This window comes from Protopterus annectens, chromosome 1.part1 (genome assembly GCF_019279795.1).
Source record: "Protopterus annectens isolate FY-2018-M chromosome 1.part1, PAN1.0, whole genome shotgun sequence".
In the NCBI taxonomy this organism is placed as follows: domain Eukaryota; kingdom Metazoa; phylum Chordata; order Ceratodontiformes; family Protopteridae; genus Protopterus; species Protopterus annectens.
The window spans coordinates 7,801,634-7,814,539 of NC_056726.1; positions in this window are offsets into that span (position 1 = coordinate 7,801,634).

A 12,906-nucleotide genomic window follows, 5' to 3' on the forward strand; every position below is an offset into this window, starting at 1 on the left:
TTGCAAATTGCTGTAGTTTATATCTTGCCTGTATAGAGCTCTACAGCACTCAAGATATATTTGTTTTAATGCTTGCTAGAAAATCACAAAATTATCAGAACACTGCATATAAGGCAACAATCTTCACATTTTCCGAAACCATGGACAGTTGAAGTTGAAACATGTCTCAATAGCAAAAAAAAAAGTTATTCTAATAAGCCGATCAGGGATCACTCTATCACACATTCACATTCCCACCACAACCCCAACTGTTCCATACAAACATAAATGAATGGACCTTCCTTTGAAGCAAGTGGCCCGATATACAACACCCCCATTCCTCATGTCTAGCCATTCATGTCCTGTTTCTTTGCCCTACATGTGATCTACAGTTTAAACATAAAAGTTGAAAAGTAAAATTGTTATTAGCAATAGCACTTCAAATTAAAATTAAAATGACTGAGGAGATAGTTTAAGCACTAGCTATGGAGGCTCTTGGTTCGCATACCTGAAATCCAGAAAAGTAAAACAACTGCAGCAGCAAAACTAAATCCACAGTTTCAGAAGTAATAGTCCGTCGACAAAACAGATGCCTCCAGCAACTCGGCAAATAATAAAAGTTCCACAGTTGCACGACCACTGTTTCATTACAGGCATAGGAGGAGTTCAACAGAATGTTTTGCATATGTAATTGAAATAGGCATTTTAAGGGCATAAAGAAGTGAAGGAGGGCTGTCCAAAAGCATTCCCTTAGAAGAAACAGAAAGAAAACAAAGGGGGTTATTACAGATCCATAGAAGTGCCCACACACTGTTTACAGCGCCGCAAGAATGCTTTCAGGCAGGAAGATGGATCCTGGTAACGAAGCTGCAGGTAAGGGAAGAGGGAAGCAGAAGAAAAATGCTTTTTTAGCAGCAGTATGAGTATTTCCTGATGCAAGTATCAAAAGTTAGGGGAGAAAGAGATGAAGAAAATGAGGAAACATACAGAGGCACATAGTGGTTCTTTAACTTGTCCATTGCTTCTTATTTTTTTGTATTGTAAAGTTTTCCACATCTGGATTTCTTTGCCTGTATTTATATTCAAATATCTTTGGTGCTGCTCTTTTTGTATTGGTTAGTTTTACTTTCTCCTTTGCATAAATATTAAACCATATTAAATCTCTCTTTCTTTCCCATGTCCATATTTGTTTTTTATACTTTTCAAAAATATCTAAGTTTTGTTGTTTATATGTTCACACTTCCTCAGATGCTTGTTTTTCTGAACAGATCAAAGTTTGTTGATCTATATACTGTTTTTCACAAATCTGTTGTATTAATGAATACAAATTGTTATTTGAAGCTTCTTTTTTTTTCCATAATAAATTTTTATTGAAATATATTTTCCAAAAACATTACAAAAATACAATAAACATCACACACATAATACACTATAACTACTACAAACCATTTATACAATATCTACATGAAATGCTTCCTATATTTAATATATTCCTAAAATCAGTATCATGCTAATATAATATTGAAGACCTTTTCCCATATTTTCGGGTTATTAATATTTTTGTTAGTTTGTTTCAGAAGTAATTTATGTGCTAGTATATGCTTTATAGCCACAAGCTTAAAATTATTCCATGATGTCTTATGTGGTTCTAGCCAATTTGTGGCTATATAGAGTTTCATCAGCAAAAAATATTCATACAAATAATAGTTTGCGATCTGGAAAGCTCTCTTGGAGGAATGTGTAGAATCATAAATTCCCATGACAGTGTAGAACTTTGATAACCCATCTTTTGCAGTTGTACTTTAAGAGAGTTCCAAAGTTTATATACGCATTTACAACTCCAGAACATATGAAGAAGATCCGCTGTTTGATCTGCACAGTATGGACAAATTGGAGAATTCCTAGGGTTAAATTTATGTAATCTAAGATGTGTGTAATATGCATTGTTCCAAATCATCAATTGCGTGTACATCAGTTTTTGAAAAGAAACTGATTTCCTAGTTATATCAATTGCTTTTAATATCTGATTGTCTGTTACTGTTACTTTTTTACCCAATACTCTGAAAGCAAAATTTTGTCCTGAAATTTCAAATCCTTAATTAATTTATATGCAGTTGCTATAAATTTAGTGTCTTGTTGGATAGCTTGCCACAATTCAGAGCACTTATCCACAAATCCGGCTGCAGGTTTAAAGTTCCTAAAGTAGCTCAAGGCAAGTTCTTTAACTTGTCTCATTATAACAATGTAACTTCTAGGTAGATTCATTTCCTGTCTAATTTGTAAAGCCGATAAGTCAAGTTTATTAAAAACATCAAATAGAGTCAGATTAAGTATTAATGGAAATTTGCTGAGATCGATCAGCTGATTATTTAGTTTAAAATTAGGATTCCTGTGGAAAGGTTGAAGAACCATCATATATTGCAATAAATCTACGGAGTGAAATAAAGTTTGCAAAGATGAGACACAGGTTATTATGTGGTCCATGACCCCATATTTTATCAGACTAATTTTGTCCATAAAGGGCAATGCTTTAGGATTTATTTTCCTATCCAAAATATGCTTATGATTCAAGATCACCCAAGTTGGTATCCATTTTGTATTCGTTACATCATAATTAGCAATTCTTAAAATTTTATTAGCGTTTACAATCAAATAATATGCTTCAAAGTTTGGTAGCTCAAGTCCCCTCTTGTTTTAGGGTCATTAATTTCTCATAAGATATTCTAGTTCTTTTGGGTTCCAGATAAATTTAGCTAGATCTTTATGCATTTGTTTAAAAACTGTTTTTGAAATTGATAATTGGGCAGACCTAAATATGTATAACATTCGTGGTAGTATATTCATTTTCACTATTGATACTTTTGCTAATACCGGTAGTTTTAAATTCTTCCATCTGTCACAATCGGCTATTATGTGTTCCCATACTCGTTTAACATTATTGTTATAAAAGTCCTTATTATCCGTAGAGAAGTTGATACCCAAATATTTAATATTTTCTTTACATGTTAACTTCCCCATCAGGGCCATTAGTGAAAAAGGTTTTAGGGTTCTTAATGGGAAGATATCCGTTTTCTGTAAGTTAATTTTATAATTAGAAACTACTGAAAATTCGTTTATGAGCTTTAATATCTTTTCACTGTCTGAAATTGGGGTTGTACAATAAATAATAAGATCATCGGCGAATGCTGACATTAATATTTTATTCCTATAAATTATTGGTGCATTATGATACAAATTTTGCTTGATATATAAAAATAGGGGTTCTAGATATAGGTTAAACAATAAGGGGGACATGGGACAACCCTGACGAGTACCATTTTAATCTGTATTCTGTTAGAATAAGTCCTATTGATGTATAGCGTAGTGTATGGATTACTATATAATATTTGTAGTATCTGAATGAATTCTTGGGGCAAGTTAAAATAGGGTAACACATCAAACAAAAAATTTATGTCCACTCTATCAAATGCTTTCTGGGCATCTATTATAAGAGCATAGATATTAAAGTTGTTTTTTTTAGCATACGTCATCATATTATGCAGTGTAAGTGTGTTATCGCTGGTTTGTCTAGTTGCCATAAATCCAGCTTGTTCCTTAGAAATTAGATATATCAAAACCTTCTTTAGTCTCGATGCTATAATTGATGTTAAAATTTTCATATCCACATTCATTAGTGCTATTGGTCTGTAATTATCTGGGTTAAGGGGATCCGAATTGGTTTTATGTATGAAAATTGTTTTTGACGCATTGAGGTGGGGGTCACTAATTTTATTTTTAGTTATATAATTAAATACATGATACAATTCTTTTCCCAAACTATCAGCAAACTCTTTGTAAAATTCAGCTGTAATACCATCAGGCCCTGGCGACTTATGTACTTTCATATGTTGAATTGTATATACTATTTCTTCTTTAGAAATAGGTTTAATCAGGTCACTTTGCAGGCTCTCTTCTAATTCTGGAAAGTTAATTTTTTGCAGAAAACTTTTATTCTGGTTATGTAGAGACCTATCAGTTTGCCCCTCATACACCTTAGTATAGATTTTCCAAAAAACATCAACAATATCCTCAGTTTTAGAATATATTGTGTCGTTATACTGAATTTCCGAAATATATCCAGTTGTTTTTGATTGATTTATAATCCTTGCCAGTACTTTTGATGGTATTTGAACATTATTAGCATATTTCACTAAACACCTATGTTCTTGAAGTGTTAATTTATTATTATGAAGCAAAAAGAGATCCCTTTGAAGCTTCAACATTTCCTCCTCAGTTTGAGCGTTAAAATTCTGAATCAGCTCATTATCAAGTTGTTTTATTCTTATTTCTAGTTTTTGAATATCACTATTATGAATTTTCTTATAATATGAGGCTTTTTGTATAAGAAATTTTCTAATTTGAGCTTTAGCTGTCGCCCATTCAATGTCAGGGGTATGTTTTTGGAGCTTCAAGCTATCTGTAAATTCTTTCAAATATTTTATAATTCCATCCGCTATCTCTTTTTTACTTAAAAGATTTGGGTTGAGTGACCAATTATAACCCCTATGCCTTCTTGTGTCTTTTAAATCTTTAGAAAATTTTAACGAAATTTTTGAGTGATCTGATAGATGACGAGTATGTATAACCACCACTGGTTCTAAATTGCTAGTGCTTTAGATATCAAAAAGTAATCTATTCTAGCCCACATTTTGTGGCATGGTGAATAGAAGGTATATTTATTTGCATTATTAATATCTTGTGAATAAGAAAAGGGGTCATATAATTGAAAATCTTCCTTAAAATCATTTAATGCTATCCCGGCCTGCTTATTAAATGCTCTCTGTGGACAAGACCTATCCAACTTTGGATTTTGATAGGTATTCCAGTCCCCACCCACAACAAAATAATAACCATCATATTGTGTTAATATTGGATATAATGATGCTATGAAACTGTGTTGATCATTGCATGGGGCATATATATTCAAAAGTAGGATAGGTTTATCAAATGCATTATCCGATAAAATCACATAACACCATCGCCCATTTGGATCCACTTTGGAGTCTAAAATCCTATCTTTGTATTGGGTTTTGATAATTACAGCCACTCCCACACTGTTTGCCTTACCTTCTGATGTCACTAGCTCTTTAATCCAGTTCTTTTTTCTAATATCATTCCATTGTTCATTCATCAAATGTGTTTCCTGTAGAAATACAAACAGTGCTTTGTCCTGTAATAATATGTGTAGCAACAGCTTTCTCTTCTTCAAGTTCTGGAGCCCTTTAACATTCCATGAGTTCAACTCCCACATTCACAGGTCTTGGTATCAAATAACAATATAAGAGGGGAATTATGAAATTGACATGTATTGACTGTACACTATATCTAATCTGGAAGCATTTCCTACATCCCGTCCCTAACCAGTGCTTACCCACTTTACCCCTGGACCAGGATTTATATAGGTCTTGTATAAGAGAAAATATAAACAAGGTTAAACACACCAACACATTGAAAAACTTCAGGAAATAACATTTAAAACATTTCCTAAACATACAACCTATATATTCTAGCATGTCTACATCAAAGTCTAAACTACACATTCCCTACCAAACACCGCTACTTAACTACAGCTTTGGTTTAACTATTAGTTAAACAAATCTCATTTCTAAGGTTATTACTGTGTAAAGGAAAGTTTTAGTAGATTGGGTACTTATTTTATCCTACCTTAAGTATCTGTTTTGTTGCAATCATTATGTACATAAACTTTTTACAGAAGAGAGGAGAGAGAAAAAAAAAAAATACATCCTACATTTTAGATCTGTACCCTACACAGTGCCTGCCACTCACTGCATATAGTAAAAAAAACAATTTTGGTTCACACCTATAAAAGAAGAAAAAAACAGTAAAAGTACATGTTATTATGTGCTTTAAGTACATACTGTAATGTTATTTAGTTATAAAAAGAACATTATCATATTATTTTCAGTTCTCTTTGTCTTTTCAAGCCAGGAAACCATCAGAAATACTCACGACAAGGGACCTCTTTCACAGCAGGACCACAAGAAGTATTACATCCAAATCTACACTCTCAGTTGAAATCCAGGCATTTCCTGTTTACCACACAATGGAAATAGACCTTGGAGGCCATAAAAGTCTGGAAACCAGACAGCAGACCCTCAGATTAGCATAAACAAACAGTTTTATTGCTTTTTCAGAGGCCTGTACAGTTTAGTGAAGAAACAAAGGATTAGAAAAACCTTGAGGTAAAATACATGCTGGATCTGACTACAGGAACATGCCAGTCTCAATTGAAGTTCTTTTCAGCCCTCTGATGCAGGTAGAACTTTAAAAACTTTCAGAAACACTTCTTTTGCCTGATTTTTATTGGAAACAGAATATTTCGTGCCATCCACCATAAATGTAAGCATATTGGGGTATTTCATCTGGAATTTAATTTGTTTATCAATCAGAAATTTACAGTAAGCAGATAAAGACTGTCTAGCCTGCCTTACTTGTAATGGTAAATCTTGAGCCAGAAATATTTTAACATTTTTCCACATAACATAGTCACCATTTTTTTTTGCAGTAAACAGTATTTTGCTAACATCTTGAAAGTTCAATATCTTAACATATACAGGTCTAGGCATAGTAGAAGCTTGTACCTCTCTCAGCGCTCTGTGTGCCCTTTCTATTACAATCTGTTTCACCCCATCAGCATCATTTAACAGTATTTCAAATATTTGTGTTATGGCTGGTATTAGCTCTGCATACTTTCAGGGATTCCTCTTATAATAATATTATTTCTTCTAGACCTTGCTTCTAAATCAATAAGTTTATTTTGCATGGCTTGTACATCCACATCACATACCTTTGATTTTTTCTCCAGCATGTCAATTTTGTCCTCTATTTCAGAAATTCTGGTCTCAGTTTTGTCCATTCTCTGAAGCAATTGATTGCATAAAACTCCAAATGTTTGTATTTGTGAGGTCAAGTCCTTTAGAGCTTCCTGTATAGGTAGTAAAGCGTGTTTGATATCCTCCATGTTTAGTGGCTGATCAGTCCTGGATCTAGTTTCTGGTTTCTGTTGTTCCTGCTGTCTAATAATCCTTTGTTTTTGCAGTTCCATCCTTTACTGGCGACTGTAGTTCTGACAACTTTGTCTTAGTAGTAGTTGTTTCCATGGTTCTTCCTTGTTGCAATATTTTTCTTTCCCCAAGCAGAAAGGCAGAATAAAGAAAGCACACGGTCCTTTGTTTGTTTCTCTCTTCAGAGCAAAGTAATCACTTGTAATCCTGATGGATAAATACTTTTTTTTCCCACTTTTTTAACTGATTTTAGATTAGGTCAGTATAAATGCAACTTTTTATCATCAATTTGATGTTTAAACCTCCTGATATCCACTCAGATCAGAGATTTTCCTCGGGTTAATTGAAGAGCTGCAGTTTAGCAGTGTTTACAGCATGGCAGCCATCTTTGAATCGTTATTTGAAGCTTCTGACAGTTTTTCTTGTGGAAGTATTTTTATTTCCTCTAATTTCTGTCTTAATCATTCTGTGTATCTTGTGGCTTTTTGCATAATAGTAACAACAGATAATTTCTTTCTTATTCTCAATAGTCCACTTTATCGTCTTTATGGCTGTTCTTTGACCTACCAGTTTTTGTGATTTTTGTGGACTACTACTTCTTTCTACAACAAGGGGAGCATCCACCCCCTGGGCTTGGCCTGGCCCCATTGTAGGAATGTTTCCATATTTTGAGGATTCTACACTGTCATCTTTTCCATGTTGATTAATATAAATGATTATTATGTTTCCTTCTGATTTTTCAATAAGATCTCATAGGTATCTCTCAAAACATTTTCTCAATAAGAAAGTTAAACTGATGGATCTGTAATTATCCATCTGTTTCTTTGAGCCACCTTTATAAACTGGAATAACACAGGATAGTTTTCAGGCTTCTGGAACAGTTCCTGATTGTTAACAGTTTGTTAAATATTAAACTTAAGGTAGGTAAGATAGTAGTAGTAAAATACACGCCCTACTAGAAGTACACAACTTTGACATTCTATGCTTATCAGAAACCTGGCTAAAACCATCTATTAAAGATATTGAAATTACCCCACCTGGATATAACATTGTTAGACTTGATCGCACCTCCAAGAAAGGAGGTGGAGTAGCTATCCTATATAAATCTAACCTGAAGCTTACTCTTCTTGACCTTGCTCTTACCCAAAACAATAATGTCGAAATAATCTGCTCTAGAGTTCAAATTAATACTACTAAATCAATAAACATCATTTGTGCTTATCTGCCTCCAGGAAATAATATCCCCACATTAGAACAACTTCTTGAACAACTCTCAAATTACCGCCCAGATGAAACCCTACTTCTTGAAGACTTTAACATTGACTGGAAATCTTGTAACAATGCTAACCCTACTTCCCATTTAAACCTTTTGGTTTCAAACAACTAATTGATAGTGCCACTAGAATAAATAAAACAAGCAAAAAGAAACCACCTTAGACTGGGTTCTTACAAACTCCCCTCACAAAGCTACAAAACTGGCATCCTTCCTGATGACCTTAGCGATCACTCCCTCACATATGTCATTAGAGCTAAAACTCATCAAAACTTACCTACCTCACATAGAACACTATATTCAAAGAAACAATTTAATCCCCAAAGATTTCAAACAGAACTCTCACAATACAATTGGACCCTCTAAAGCACCTCTCTCTCAACAAAGCCATAGAATATTTCAACTCAGCATTCCTTACAATCCTAAACCACCATGCCCCAAGTCGTACCATTAGAATAAAGACCAGAACAGCACCCTGGCTTACCTCTAATACTAAACAAAAGATCAGGCTTAAAAATAAATCTTGGAAGAAATGGCGCTCCTCTAGAAACCCAACAGACTATCAAACCTTTAGAGAGTTGAGAAACAAAACCAAAAATGCTATTATTTCAGACAAAAAGAACTACTATGTAGAACTTCAGCAATCCACAAAAAGAACAAAAAGGTTCTGGTCTACTATCAATCATCTACTTACCCCAGGTAAAATAGTAACACCTAACCCACAGAATCTAGACCCTGATAATCCCTCTTTAATAGCCAATAACTTCAATAGCTTCTTTACTATTTCCATACAAACACTAGCAAGCCATTTATCCCCTGATGCTTCCCAACTGATCTTAAGTAACACCAACAACGTCATTCCTTCCCTTCAACTTCAACCCATACCCACCTCCTACATACAATCTCTCTTACAAAAACTTAAACCCACTACCCCTCAGCAGATAAGCTTCCTGCTGAATTCCTTCAGGTAGCAGCAAAAGCTATAGCCTACCCTGTTTCGATCCTATTAAACAGATCCATAAAAGAAAGTGATTTTCCAGCAATCTGGAAGATATCACACATCATACCCTTACATAAAGGAGGCAAATCCACTGACCTCTCTAACTACCAATAGCACTATTATCTCCACTAGCTAAAATCATGGAAAAATGTATACACAAACAACTACTTAACCATCTCCTTCAAAATAACCTACTAGCAAACACTCAACATGGATTTAGACCCTCACATAGTACGACCACTGCACTACTTTCCTTTACTAACACAATAAACTGTAACCGTAATAATAACAAACTAACTGCTTCTCTTTTCCTAGACCTGTCAAAAGCCTTGACATGGTCAACCATAAACTTCTCCTACACATACTAAACTCACTTGCCTTGGATTTTTCCTCCTTAACGTGGTTCTCATCCTACCTTGAAAACCGACAACAAGCAGTACTCTGGAAAAATTCTCTATCTGCTCTACTACCTATCTCCTTAGGAGTACCTCAAGGATCAATATTAGGCCCACTCTTATTCTCTATCTTTATTAATGATCTTCAATCAACTATCCATAACACTACCTGCATACAATATGCAGATGATTCTACCATCATCTGTACAGCTCCCAGCCAATCTGAACTCCAGTCACTCACACAATCTACCTTTTCAACTGTTGAACAATGGTTCTCAAAAAGATGTCTCCTTCTCAACTCCAAGAAAACAAAACTATTACTATTCTCACCTACCCACAAATCTCCTCAACTAAATTTTACTATTACTGCAGCTGACAATTCTTTTATCTCCCCAGACTCTACTACCAAACTGCTTGGTGTTACTATTGATAATAATCTTAACTATGATTGTCATATCAATAACACTATAAAAGCAGTAAATAAAAAGATAGGTTCACTGTACAGAATAAAACCCTTCCTTACTCCAGAAGCACGGACCACCTTAGCTCAATCACATCTTATCTCCACCCTACTGTATGCTTCCTCTATTTACACCAATCTCTCTAAAGGTAACCTGAAAAACTAACTACATCCTATCATAATATAGCCCGTTTTGCCACAGCATCCCAGTACAGAACTCACCACTGTAATAACTTAAAACAATTACAATGGTTAGAACTACCTAACAAGCTTATCTATCAACAACTCTTAATTACACATAACATTCTTTATCAACCAACAAAACACCAGCTCTCAGTAACCTCCTTACTCCTACAAAAACTTGAAACAGTTGCGATCTGCGAAAAGATACAAGTCACCACAACTAGAATTACAAATTCAGCAGGTAACTGTCTATTTTCAAACTCCATAGGTAAACATGCAATAACCTCCCCACACATTACCTCACTAGACTCCTTTCAACTTTTCAAAAACAACTTCTATTACATCTTAACAACTTCTGGCTCTGCTCCTGTACCAATCCAGACTAAATGACTTCTTCGCTCTTCAGCCATACCTCCCTATGTAAAAATCACTATCTTTCCCTGCTATTTCAAATGACTAAATTACTGTACTGTTCTAAAAAAAAAAAAAAAAAAAAAATATGAATATATAGCTTAGGCTATTTGTTTTTTACCTGTTTTTTTTCGCTGTATTTTCTACTACACTAAAATGTATGCATTGTTGCTTAAATGTTTAACCTTGTTTTAATTGTGGAGCTTTTCTCCCCGGGCCTCCACTGAAAATGGAAATTATCCAGCTGGACTAGCCCGGTCAACAAATGTAAAATAAAATAAAAATAAAATAGTTTTTATAGAATTCATCAACTGACTTGAGATCAGATCAGGGATCATAGAGGTAGTATTTTAACTTGGCAAGTGCTCTGGTAATATCTATTTGTGTTATCACTGGGGATGACCCTGTTACAGAAGAGCTGTAGGCTTCATACTTATCTATACTATTTCGCCAAGTGCTTGAGAAGAATAAATTAAGTTCAATGGCAATTTTACTAGGCTCATTAATTGTCTCACCATTAATTAACAACATTGGTAATGATAAAGTATTGCTATTAATTTTGTTTATATATCTGTAAAATGCTTTTTTATTTGAGGTATTCCTAATTCATTCATTATGAAAATGTATTTTGTAGTTAGTAATTCCTTTTTCAGGTTCTTATATGATACATTAAATGTCTTTCTGTTCATATTTGAAGGAAACCTTACTAAGGTTTTAAGCTCTGCTTATTCCTCCTGTACAATTTCATTATTTCTTTGCTTCATAAAACTGAGAAAGTAGAATTGATTCTCTTTGTTTTACTATAGTAGTATCCCCGCCTGAAGCAACTTATCCAAAGCACTTTATCCATAGCAACTATCTGATCTACCAACTATAGTCATCTAATCATATCTCAAATAATGCTCAGCAAAACTTTTTAACTTTCCATATTCATATGTTTTAAATGTGTAGTTCCAGTTAATGACTTGTCAACAACAAATGTGAGAGAGTTATGATCTGATTACACTAATGGTGGGAGTATCTTTATGGACTGAACTTTAGTTGGTACATTAGTCAATATAAGGTCCGAGATATTTTCCCCAGTATTGAATTTTACCAACTGGGTCATTCCATAGTATGAGACAAAATCAACAAATTCTTTAGCAAAGTAAGAACTAGTGCATAGTGACTCCCACCATATTTCTAGGTAATTTAAATTACTCAAGAATAATATGTCATCTTTACAATTTAGGCAGTCAACTAAATTATGCAAATCTTCCCTGTGCAAAGTATTGTCCATATTTGGTGTGCAGTATGACAGTACTATATGTCGTTGTACCTGTATGAATCCAAAAAGTCATTGTCTTATACACAGGCACATTCTCAAATAGGGATAATCTGACAGAGCTATGCACCCATAAAACTACCCCACCACCTCTTGAACTTTGCCTTAAGCATTCCTATTTAATAAAATCTTTTAAGTGAAAAAGAGAAACATCATAAGATTCTGTTATCATTATAATTTTATGTTGTTCTGCAGCTATTAAACCACTTAATTCTGTGAACTTGTTTCCTAACTTCTAGCATTACTTAAATACATTTTACTAGCTCTTGTATAACTTTATTTTATTTTATTTTATTTTATTTATTTAACATTTGTTGACCGGGAAAGTCCAACTAGGTTCCACAGATCCTGTTTTCAGCGGAGGCCCGGGGAGAAACGCTCCAGAATTTTATATTCCCTTTTGTTCTAATACTAAAAAAGGATGCAACTGGTTGATAATTTTACTAACCGTGAAGCTCTCCCCACAAGTACTTAGGTGGAAATTGCCTTGAGCAAATAGTCAATAATCATGAAAACTTTCTTCCCAGTATTTTAGTAACTGTACATTAAATGCCAATGAAACTTCTCTTAAAAAATATTAAATGCATGGATTTTAATGCATACATAATCTGTCCATGAAAAGTATGGAAAAATCTCACTCTGGATATAATGGACATTAGCCCTTTCAAAATATTCTATTATACTCAACATTGAGTTCTTCATATGCTTCAGGGGGGTGTTTTAATTTATTAGCCCCCACATGTATTTCATATAGACTATATGCCAGTTTCACTAGTCTCAGTCTTTGCAAAAGCTTAAGATTGTCTATTGACCTCAG